The following is a 12,664-nucleotide window of genomic DNA, read 5'->3' as shown; positions in this document are numbered from 1 at the left end:
TATCCTTTAGAGATTGATGTCGGTTTTTGATACAGGGATAGGAGGTCACGGTCATTTAATGTTGGGTTCCGGCCATGTCTCTTACGTGGAGTGATTTCTCCAGATTCTCTGAACCTTTTGATGATATTATGGAGCGTAGATGTTGAAATCCCTAAATTTCTTGCAATTGCACTTTGAGAAACGTTGTTCTTAAACTGTTTGACTATTTGCTCACACAGTTGTGGACAAAGGGGTGTACCTCGCCCCATCCTTTCTTGTGAAAGACTGAGCATTTTTGGGGGAAGCTGTTTTTATACCCAATCATGGCACCCACCTGTTCCCAATTAGCCTGCACACCTGTGGGATGTTCCTAATAAGTGTTTGATGAGCATCCCTCAACTTTATCAGTATTTATCGCCACCTTTCCCAACTTCTTTGTCACGTGTTGCTGGCATCAAATTCTAAAGTTACGGGGTTTGTATTTGGGAATGTCCGGAGGGCCAGATTGAAAAGCTTAACGGGCCGCATGTGGGCCCCCGGTCTTCATTTGTCCAGGTCTGACCTTGAGGCAAGGATGAGGTGTTTGTGAAGGCGCCGAGAACGTGTTTACGACGCTTCTGTGCCATTTTGAATGTAATTGCGGCGGGCACCCACAGGAAATAAAACCTATGGGAAGAACTGAATCATCGATAGCCACAAAATTAGACGGTGGAAGAAGTATCAAAACAAAAACAAAGTTTAATGGCTTCTTCTGAAGTTTCATTAGAACGGATCCTGTGGTTTTTGCATGGAGGGTGTTGGCTGGGGATTGTAGTTCCTGCAGCTGGAGGATTGCAGTCCTTGTTCTACAAACCCTGTTTCCATATGAGTTGGGAAATTGTGTTCGATGTAAATATAAACAGAATACAATGATTTGCAAATCCTTTTCAACCCATATTCAGTTGAATATGCTACAAAGACAACATATTTGATGTTCAAACTCATAAACTTTTTTTTTACTTGCAAATAATCATTAACTTTAGAATTTGATGCCAGCAACACCTGAAGAAGTTGTGAGAGGTGGCAATAAATACTGATAAAGTTGAGAAATGCTCATCAAACACTTATTTGGAACATCCCACAGGTGTGCAGGCTAATTGGGAACAGGTGGGTGCCATGAACAACAACAAAATTTACAGTAAAAATGTTTGAAAAAAGAGCAAAATTCCGAAATTTTTAAATAACAACAAAAATAACAGTAAAAATGACGGAAAAAAGAGCAAAATTCTGGAATTTTTCAACCAAAAAAAACAGTAAAAATGTCGGGGAAAAAAGATCAAAATTCTAAATGTTTTAACCAAAAAAAACAACAGTAAAAATGTCGGAAAAAAAGTTCAAAATTCTGAAGTTTTTAAACAATGAAAAAATAATAGTAAAAGTGTCGGGGAAAAAGAGCAAAATTCTGAAATTTTTAAAAAACAAAAGTAAAAGTAAAAATGATGGAAAAAAGAGCAAAATTCTGAAATTTTTAACCCCAAAAAAACAATAACGATAAAAAATTCAGAAAAAAAGATCAAACTTCTAACATTTTTAAACAAAAAAAAACAACTACAAAAATGTTGGGAAAAAAGATCAAAATTCTGAAGTTTTTAAAAAACAAAAATAACTGTAAAAATTACGGAAAAAAGAGCAAAATTCTGACATTTTTAAACAGAAAAAACAGTAAAATGTCAGAAAAAAAGTTAAAAATTTTAAACAAAAAAACCCCAGTAATAATGTCGGAAAAAAAGATCAAAATTCTGAAGTTTTTAAACAATGAAAAAAATAATAGTAAAAATGCCGGGAAAAAAGAGCAACTTTCTGAAATTTCGAAACAAAAAAAAACAGTAAACATGTCAGAAACAAAGAGCAAAATTATGACATTTTTAAACAAACCAACAAAAAAAAAAATGGTGAACATGCCCTTTCCCAACTACTTTGTCACGTGTTGCAGCCATGCAATTCTAAGGTAGTTACTATTTGCAGAATAATAAATCAAGTTTATGGGTTTGAACATCAAATATCTAAACATAAAAAATAACAGTAAAAATGTGGGGAAAAAAGAGCAGCATTCTGAAATTTTTAACCAACCCAAAAAAATGACGTTAGAATTGTCAGAAAAAAATATAAAAATTCCGAAATTAGGAAAAAAATAGCAGTAAAAATTTCGAGAAAAAACTCCATAATTCGGAAATTTTTAAACAACAAAAACAATTACAGTAAAAACGTCGGAAAAAAGAGCAAAATTCGGAAATTTTTAAACAACAACAAAAGTAAAAGTAAAAATGACGGAAAAAAGAGCAAAATTCAGAAATTTTTAACCAAAAAAAAAACAACGATAAAAAATTCAGAAAAAAGATCAAACTTCTAAAAAATTTTCAACAAAAAAAAACAACTAAAAATGTCGGGGGAAAAAAGATCACAATTCTGAAGTTTTTAAACAATGAAAAAAATTATAGTACAAATGTCGGGAAAAAAGAGCAAAATTCTGAAATTTCCAAACAAAAAAAACAAAAACCCCCAAAAATAAATGGTGAACATGCCCTTTCCCAACTACTTTGGCACGTGTAGCAGCCATGAAATTCTAAGTTAATTATTATTTGCAGAATAATAAATCAAGTTTATGAGTTAGAACAGGGGTAGGGAACCTATGGCTCGCGATCCAGATGTGGCTCTTTTGATGACTGCATCTGGCTCTCGGATAAATCTGAGATTATATGGCTTAACACGATAAATAATGAATAATTCCACTTGTAATCACAGTGTTAAAAATAATGTTCAAAATCTAAAATATTGTCATGCATTTTTATGTTCAAGAAGTTGGTGAGAAGTCATTTATTTATTATTGGTTGGTGTTGGGCTTGTCCTCCTGGGGGTTCTTCAGACCCCCAAGCACCGACATGAGAGCCAGTTTCAGGGTTACAATATTGTTTTATTTTTCAATAAGTCTCTCAGTTGCTTTCCAGCGATTGTCTTTTTCTCTTTCGTTCTCGCTCGCGCTCTGGCTCCAGCCCCAACCCTGTCTCTCTTCCTGGCTGCTGCTTATAACAGAGCGACAGGTGATTAGATCAAAAGGCCCAGGCGGGCCGTCTATGCACCTGTCGCTGAATTCGAGGCCTGTTCCGGCAATACCCTGCTTCGCTGCAGGCCCGCAGGCCACACCCCCTCTACAGTTAGCTTCAAAATAACAATGTTATTACAAAGAATAAGAGAAATCTCTAGAAATGTTGGTCTTTCTTAAAAATGCACGCGTTTTGTTGTGTTCAGTGTTAAAAAAAAATATTATATGGCTCTTACGGAAATACATTTTAAAATATTTGGCTTCTTGGCTATCTCAGCCAAAAAGGTTCCCGACCCCTGAGTTAGAACATCAAATATGTTGTCTTTGTAGCACATTCAACTGAATATGGCTTGAAAAGGATTTGCAAATCATTGTATTTTGTTTATATTTACCTGTAATTTCCCAACTCAAATGGAAACGGGGTTTGTACCAGTGGACCCGCAGGTCAGGCTTGAGTTGGGGACTTGGTCCACCAGCAAAGGTTAAACGGCTCAGGACTCACGGGCGTGTCCGTGCGGGGGCGAGAAGCCTCCCGGGATAGAGCTGCTAAGGGGATTAGTGAGCCGAGGATTAGACCCGGAGACACCGCGCCGACGACGGCAGAAGCAGAGCAAGATGCCCAAGGACAAGCTGGAGAGTCTGGTGCGGCGCATGGAGGAGACCCTGTCCGAGATGGAGCAGCTGAAGGAGCACTGCGGCCGGCAGAGCCAGGAGCTGAGCCAGCTGGTGGTGGATCTGCGCCGGGAGAACCAGGAGCTGGTGGAGAAGTACGGCAGGCTGGCCGGCGACATGAAGGAGGCCAAGGAGATCATCGAGCAGCTCCAGGACACCAAGTACGCCTTCAACGCCAAGGAGAGGCAGGCCCAGAAGCTCCGGCGCCAGCTCTGACCAGGACCTGGGTCGACATGTAGAACTTAATTTTTCTTTAGATCTCGGACTGGGATTGACAAAAAGATGGCCGAAGAAGACAGGTGGCGACCTGAAAGCTTTTATTCCACACCATCCCCCGCAGTTTAGGGGTTGAACGCTCACCTCGGAGGCGTGAACGCGGCTAAAAAAAAAAAGTCACTTGTAGGATGTAGACGTAGCAGCAATAAACATGTTCAAACTTTGTTACCTATTTAGTCTTTTTTGCCACGGTAAAATACCCACAATGCACTGCAACGCAGGGGTCAGCAACCTTTTTGAAAGCAAGAGCTACTTCTTGGGTACTGATTCATGCCAAGGGCTACCAGTTTGATACACACTTAAATCAATTGCCAGAAATAGCCAATTTGCTCTATGGGGGGCGGTACAGCTCGGTTGGTAGAGCGGCCGTGCCAGCAACTTGAGGGTTGCAGGTTCAATTCCCGCTTCCGCCTTCCTAGTCACTGCCGTTGTGTCCTTGGGCAAGACCCTTTACCCACCTGCTCCCAGTGCCACCCACACTGGTTTAAATGTAACTTAGATATTGGGTTTCACTATGTAAAGCGCTTTGAGTCACTAGAGAAAAGCGCTATATAAATATAATTTACTTCAATTTACCTTTAATAAATAAATATAAATATATATATAAAAAATGGGTATTTCTGTCTGTCATTCCGTCGTACATTTTTTTCCTTTTACGGAAGGTTTTTTGTAGAGAATAAATTATGTAAAAAACACTAAATTAAACGGTTTAAAAGAGGAGAAAACAGGAAAAAAATGAAAATTTAATTTTGAAACAGTTTATCTTCAATTTCGACTCTTTACAATTCAAATTTCAACCGAAGAAAATGAAGAGAAAAACTACCAAATTTGAATCTTTTTGAAAATATTTAAAAAAGAATTTATGGAACATCATTAGTCATTTTTCCTGATTAAGATTAATTTTGATGACATGATTTAAATAGGTAAATCTGCACATTTGTATACTTATATATATATATATATATACATACAGATATACACATGTATATACATATGTGCATACAGTCCATAGTGGATTTAACATAATAGTGAGAGTCCAGTCCATAGTGGATTTAACATAATAGTGAGAGTCCAGTCCATAGTGGATCTAATATAATAGTGAGAGTCCAGTCCATAGTGGATCTAACATAATAGTGAGAGTCCAGACCATAGTGGATCTAACATAATAGTGAGAGTCCAGACCATAGTGGATCTAACATAATAGTGAGAGTCCAGTCCATAGTGGATCTAACATAATAGTAAGAGTCCAGTCCATAGTGGATCTAACATAATAGTGTGAGAGTCCAGTCCATAGTGGATCTAACATAATAGTGTGAGTCCAGTCCATAGTGCATCTAACATAATAGTGAGAGTCCAGTCCATAGTGGATCTAACATAATCGTGAGAGTCCAGTCCATAGTGGATCTAACATAATAGTGAGACCGTTCAGTCCATAGTGGATCTAACATAATAGTGAGAGTCCAGTCCATAGTGGATCTAACATAATAGTGTGAGAGTCCAGACCATAGTGGATCTAACATAATAGTGAGAGTCCAGTCCATAGTGGATCTAACATAATAGTGAGAGTCCAGTCCATAGTGGATCTAACATAATCGTGAGAGTCCAGTCCATAGTGGATCTAACATAATAATGAGACAGTTCAGTCCATAGTGGATCTAACATAATAGTGAGAGTCCAGTCCATAGTGGATCTAACATAATAGTGTGAGTCCAGTCCATAGTGGATCTAACATAATAGTGTGAGTCCAGTCCATAGTGGATCTAACATAATAGTAAGAGTCCAGTCCATAGTGGATCTAACATAATAGTGTGAGTCCAGTCCATAGTGGATCTAACATAATAGTGAGAGTCCAGTCCATAGTGGATCTAACATTATAGTGAGAGTCCAGTCCATAGTGGATCTAACATAATAGTGAGAGTCCAGTCCATAGTGGATCTAACATAATAGTGTGAGAGTCCAGTCCATAGTGGATCTAACATAATAGTGTGAGAGTCCAGTCCATAGTGGATCTAACATAATAGTGAGAGTCCAGTCCATAGTGGATCTAACATAATAGTGTGAGAGTCCAGTCCATAGTGGATCTAACATAATAATGAGAGTCCAGTCCATAGTGGATCTAACATAATAGTGAGAGTCCAGTCCATAGTGGATCTAACATAATAGTGAGAGTCCAGTCCATAGTGGATCTAACATAATAGTGTGAGAGTCCAGTCCATAGTGGATCTAACATAATAGTGAGAGTCCAGTCCATAGTGGATCTAACATAATAGTGTGAGAGTCCAGTCCATAGTGGATCTAACATAATAGTGAGAGTCCAGTCCATAGTGGATCTAACATAATAGTGTGAGTCCAGTCCATAGTGGATCTAACATAATAGTGAGAGTCCAGTCCATAGTGGATCTAACATAATAGTGAGAGTCCAGACCATAGTGGATCTAACATAATAGTTGGTGATCATGGAGAAAGCCAGTTCCAATAAAAGGCTCATTTGCGAGAACAAGGACGGCTGTCATCCTCAGAAACTCATCATCCCAAACGTAAATGTAAGCAGTTGAATCTCTTCTGTTTTTGTTTCTCAATTTGACACAAAATTCGATGTTCCGTCAGTTAAAGGATTCTAGAATTCGTTCATCTTTCTTTTTTTGGGTCAACGTTTGCCTAAACAGTTCAGGGAACTGTAAGGTCTGGGCCCTAAGGATTCTGCGAGTTGGTTATTAGGGACGGAATGTCCCTTTGGGACAGAGGACCCTATTGTATTTCTAAGGTTTTATTATTATTATAACGCTGCCTCTTTTAGCTGTAATTTGACCCCCTTAACATGCTTCAAAACTCACCATATGTGACACACACATCAGGACTGGTGAAAATTGCCATCTAATAAAAACAAACAAACCCCAAAACTCAAAATTGCGCTCTAGCGCCCCCTAGGAAGAAAACACAGACACAACTGCTTGTAACTTCCGTTAGGAATGTCGTAGCAACATGAAACAAAAACCTCTATGTAGGTCTCACTTAGACCTATGTTTCATACACTGAAGGTGTGACGTGAGAATTGCAGAAGTCGTCATGGAAATCTTGTGAAGTTCTGTATGTAGGGCTGGCGTTTTCTGGTACTACGCCATACAACCAAAAAAGTAAGATAAGGCCCCAAGTAAGAGGGTTTGGAGAGGCGGAGCCGACAGAGCGGAAGGGCACGCTGGAGCCCGGCCCAAGATGGCGGCAAAGAGGCGGAGGATGCGAGCGAGCCGGGAGCGACGCCGCAGTCAAGATCAGGTGCGTGGATCGCAAAACGGGACACAATTAACTTATTTCCTCTCATTGTACAAAAGGGGAGGAGGAGGAGAACCCACAGCAGTGGCTGAAGAGCAAGCACTGAGCAACTTCTTTGATTGCAAAATAAAGAAGAGTCAAACCTGCAAAAGAGATGTCCTGCCTTGGTGGTGAGTGGAACCCGCACAACGACGACGGCAAGAGACCGTCACAGAGGGCTTTGGGGTTTTCGTAATTTCCCACCAAGCGTTGCCGGTGGCCATATTGTTGGTTAACACGCTCATTGTTGCTGATGCTTCATCCTGTGATACTCATAATGTTGACCACGGTTTTCAACCGCCTCAATCCACCTGGGAGAGGCAAAACTAGCTTTTATCGCATTTCTAAGGTCGTTTCTGGACCGGGGGAAGCGGCAGATCGGAAGACTGAACGGTGAAGGCGGGAATTAACCAATCTATGGACGACTTGGTGTTTGTTCGGATCATTTCAGGTAATTTAGAACACTTTTTATGAAAACCGACAGCCCCACCTTGCTGCAACTTGATGTGTTCAGTCGAAGTACGTCGATAGTAGTTGTACTCGTTTTTCTCACCCGGACTGTAGCTTCCGACAAAACTGATGCGACATGGGAACATCATTCTTCCCATCCTGCCTTACAGCCACAAGTGTGCTAAAATGACCTTAGATTGGGCTTCCGGGATTATCCAGGGAGTCAAACTTGGGTCGGATCATTTCTGCAGGTAACGGCAGAAATGATCCGATCAACTCCGATGTCTCCAAACAAAACAAGTCCTAGAGTTCTAGACTCTTATCATTTGGAAAGTCTTTCAGAGTGTGAAAAAACTGAAGTAACTCCCCAAGAAACATCGTGATCTCCGTTCCACTCAGACTTGTCGATCTGGGAGGGGTCCTCAGATCTAATTCCGGCTCCTTGTAACGAGTTAGGGACTTCTTATCGAGTGACTCAAGAGTATTTCTCCATCGTACCAAAGCCGGTTATTCTTATTTTTCGAGGAATACTACAGAAATATCTCAGGTTCAATAAATAGTCATAAGTCATATTTGAAAACAGCTAGTGTTTTTCCAATTGTTCTCTTTTTGGTTGTCTGCTAGTAAACTGTACGTGTTAAAGAAGTTGCCATACTCCCTCCTTATCTATTTCTGTCCCAGGCTTAGGAGAACAACAGATAAGTGTATTCGTTCCGGTAGGTGCGGGCGGTGGGTTGATAGAGAAGGAGACAGCGCGTCTGTCGAGTTTTTCGGATCAACTAGGCGATGCAAATTGAATCTGTTGTTTTTTTAGGTTGGTCTCTCCAAAGCTTTGGAATAAATTGCAAAATACCTATTCTGTTCTGGGTTATAATTTAAAATCAGCTTATGTGTCGCCAAAAGAACTTGGGATTGACCGGCAACTTAAATTCCCTCAGAGGAACACCTGGTCCTAACGCAAGGGACATAAAAAAATTCTAACTAACAATAGAATTTATTGATATATTAAAGATTATTGGAGTGACCCCAAGGATTATGTCGGTCACGTTCCCAGACATGTCAAACTATCTGGTGCTGAAGACGTCCTTCTACACGACAAAACACGGAGGTCTACAACTTCTTTGTGTGTGGCTGGGTCAAGGGAATTGGTATCGAGACTCTACCGGTTCGATCTTTACTCATTTATCAGGAGTTTAGGTTGCATTACATGATTTGACTTAGCGTCTACAGCCATGTTTGTTGTTGTTGTTGCTGCTTTGTGAAACATTTGTAGCCAAAATACTTTTTAGGAACTCCGAAACAAGATAAAACACAAACAATATCAAGATAATACTAAACGTTAAAAGTATATCAAACAAAACTTTAGCAAAGTGTTTACTGCAGACCCGTGCGTTCTTCGACTCTGCTTCCTTAGTCTGGGTGCCACTTTTCTCGTCGTTTTTCGTAAAATCTTGACATCTTTCGCCCTTCTTGATTACTTCTCAAGGAACTCTGAAGAAACTGTTGTCCTTTCCTCGGTTTGAACGGTTCCGACCGCCTAAAGCTACACAAGCCGATGGCATTTTTCTTTGAGAAAAGCAAAATGGCAACCCGCAAGTTAACGAGCCAGATATGATAAATGGGTTGTACTTGTATAGCGCTTTTCTACCTTCAAGGTACTCAAAGCGCTTTGACACTACTTCCACATTTACCCATTCACACACACATTCACACACTGATGGAGGGAGCTGCCGTGCAAGGCGCCAACCAGCACACATCAGGAGCAAGGGTGAAGTGTCTTGCTCAGGACACAACGGACGTGACGAGGTTGGTACTAGGTGGGAATTGAACCAGGGACGCTCGGGTTGCGCACGGCCACTCTCCCCACTGCGCCACGCCGTCCCGATGGCGCACGGTACGCGCTTTATAGTCATTGTACGAGTACAACGAGATTTCATTAGCGCCACAGACAAGACTAGACAAAAAATGTACAGCAACAGAACAGGTACGGTGATGGATCGCCACTGTGGCACTCCATAAAAGGTAGACGCTGGGAGAGGATGAGACTGGGCTCCTATGGGGGAGGGGGCACAGACTGCGGCTGAGAAAAAACAACAACTTGATTGCTCTTATACAGAAACCACAAGACTTGCAACAGGAGGGGAGGTGCCAAAGCTGCCAGCCACTAGGGGCGCTGCTCCGTTGTCCGTCATACCAAGTGGAGTGAAGAAATAGCAACGGCGTGGGGTAGGGGTATGTGTACATATGTAACCATGGTCCATGGTGCGTGTGCTAAGTCTGATTGTTAGGCCCGGAGTCGCTCTGCATGCGGTGGCAGACATAGTTTATATTTCTAGGTGTTGTTGACAGAGAAGGAGTTTGTGTCGTCTTCGCCGCACTGTACTCCAGGAGAATCTTGAAGCAGCAACCCTTGCCACGTCGCAGTCAGGGAAAACAAGATCGGAATGGTTGTGTTTTAGCGAGCGAAAACAAATTATCCATCCATCCATCTTCTTCCGCTTATCCGAGGTCGGGTCACGGGGGCAGGAGCCTAAGCAGGGAAGCCCAGACTTCCCTCTCCCCAGCTACTTCGTCCAGCTCTCGAAGCGATCCCAGGTCAGCCGCCAGACATAGTCTTCCCAACGTGTCCTGGGTCTTCCCCGTGGCCTCCTACCGGTCGGACTTGCCCGAAGCATTCGGGTGGCATCCTGACCAGATGCCCGAACCACCTCATCTGGCTACTCTCCGTGTGGAGGAGCAGCGGCTTTACTTTGAGTTCCTCCCGGATGACAGAGCTTCTCACCCTATCTCTAAGGGAGAGACCTGGAAGCTCATTTGGGCCGCTTGTACCCGTGATCTTATCCTTTCGGTCATGACCCAAAGCTCATGACCATAGGTAAGGATGGGAACTTGAGAGTTTTGCCTTTTCGGCTCAGCTCCTTCTTCACCACAATGGATCGAAACACCTGTCGATCCACTCTTCCCTCACTCGTGAACAAGACTCCGAGGTACTTGAACTCCTCCACGAGGGGCAAGATCCCCCCCCCCCAAACCCGGAGATGGCACTCCACCCTTTTCCGGGCGAGAACTGCAAGGATTCGAACTTTTCACTCGTAATTGACTATTCCTGGTCCTCGAATTCATCCTGCAGGGCGGACGGTCCGGTGTTACAAAGTCTGAGTGTCCCCAGTTCTGCCCGCATCCTCCAATCACGTAGGATACCTTAAACGGCTGCCGGCATCGTCCAATTTACAACGCTCACTCCAATCAACGGGTGTCATGATTCCGAATCGGCAGATACCGTCAACGTCCTCGACCCAAGAGTCCGTCGTGTGTCCAGCAACAACCGAGGTTCCCCTGAGCCCGAGATCTTGTCAATTTTGTCGAGAGGGCCAGTCTATCAACTCCGTTTTTCAGATTTTGCAGAGCAGTGCAAAAACGAGGCAACGAGACACGGCAAGGGGAGGGAGTGCGACCGCCTTTGCCAAGAGCCAAGAGAGGTGAATACGAACCTAGAACTCTTCTGGCAAAGCATTACGGGATAGTTAGAGCGAACCCAAAGCCCTCTATTTTTCCACGCTGATTAAAAATGCGATCTTGAGTGGTTCACCGGGCAAACCAAAGTGGCTGATGTGAATCTCCCACTGCGCGTCTCTGCAATCAGCGTGTATAAAAAGCCTGCGCGTTATTGTGTGCTGGATCACAGCTATAATCACACGGCACCAGTGGCTGCGCCGCGGGAGGCTCCGCGCTCGCGCATTTGGCCCTAATCCCCCCACCCCCCCAGCCGGGAAAGAGTCATTTGGGCGAGCGCGGTTTTGCACCACCGCTTCGAGAACGGCATGGCATCGTCCTCGCGCCAAGCCAGCGACGTAAACGCACACACGCGGTTTGGACCGGCGAGCGTCTCGTCGTCCTGGGCCAAAAACTAAATTTGGCAGCATATGCCGACGGTTTACAGTCCGTTTTATTTATACACAACTTAAAGACGCCGTGTTGTCCGTTCCGTCCTTTTGAAGCAGCTTCGCCGTCCGTTTACCTTTTTAAACGCTCAAATAATCCAGTTTTTTTTCTTCCCGGGCCCACAGGAAGTCATTCAAGTCTTCCTTTCCTTTGACGTCCTTTAGATTAGTGTGCAAGATGTCTAATTAAAGGTTGCCCTACAGGATTTATTTAAAGTTTTAATGTACGAAAACAACAACCCCAAATAATCTGTTTGGGGTTTTTCTGGCAAGCATGATGACATGACATGGTGCCGTCTAAAAACTTGAACCGGGACTGAGGACACGCTCACCGGACACTTTATTAGGGACACCCAAAATGTAGTGTGCTTAGGCGGACTATTAGTATTTTTAAAGACCGAATGTCCCTTTGGGACGGAGGACCCTATTGAATGTCTAAGGTTTTATTATTATTATTATACCGCTGCCTCTTTCAGCTGTAATTTGACCCTCTTAACATACTTCAGAACTCACCAAACTGGACACACACATCAGGACTGGCGAAAATTGCAATCTAATCAAAAACCCAAAACTCAAAATTGTGCTCTAGCGCCCCCTAGGAAAAAACACGGACAAAACTGCTTGTAACTTCCGTTGGGAATGTCGTAGAGACATGAAACAAAAACTTCGATGTATATCTGACTTAGACCTAGATTTCATACTCTGACATCCTTCAGCAAAAATCAACAGGAAGTTGGCAAAAACCCCTTTCAAAACAAAAGTTTCCTAAAAAAATGTCATTTTTGCCTCTTTGAGCTGTAATTTGACCCCCTTAAAATGCTTCAAAACTCACCAAACTGGACACACACATCAGGACTGGTGAAAATTGCAATCCAATCAAAACCCCAAAACTCGAAATTGCGCTCTAGCGCCCCCTAGGAAAAAACACGGACAAAACTGCTTGTAACTTCCGTTGGGA

The sequence above is a fragment of the Nerophis ophidion genome, linkage group LG24 (assembly GCF_033978795.1).
Source record: "Nerophis ophidion isolate RoL-2023_Sa linkage group LG24, RoL_Noph_v1.0, whole genome shotgun sequence".
NCBI classification, from domain to species: Eukaryota; Metazoa; Chordata; class Actinopteri; order Syngnathiformes; family Syngnathidae; genus Nerophis; species Nerophis ophidion.
Note: the sequence above shows the minus strand (reverse complement) of the source record.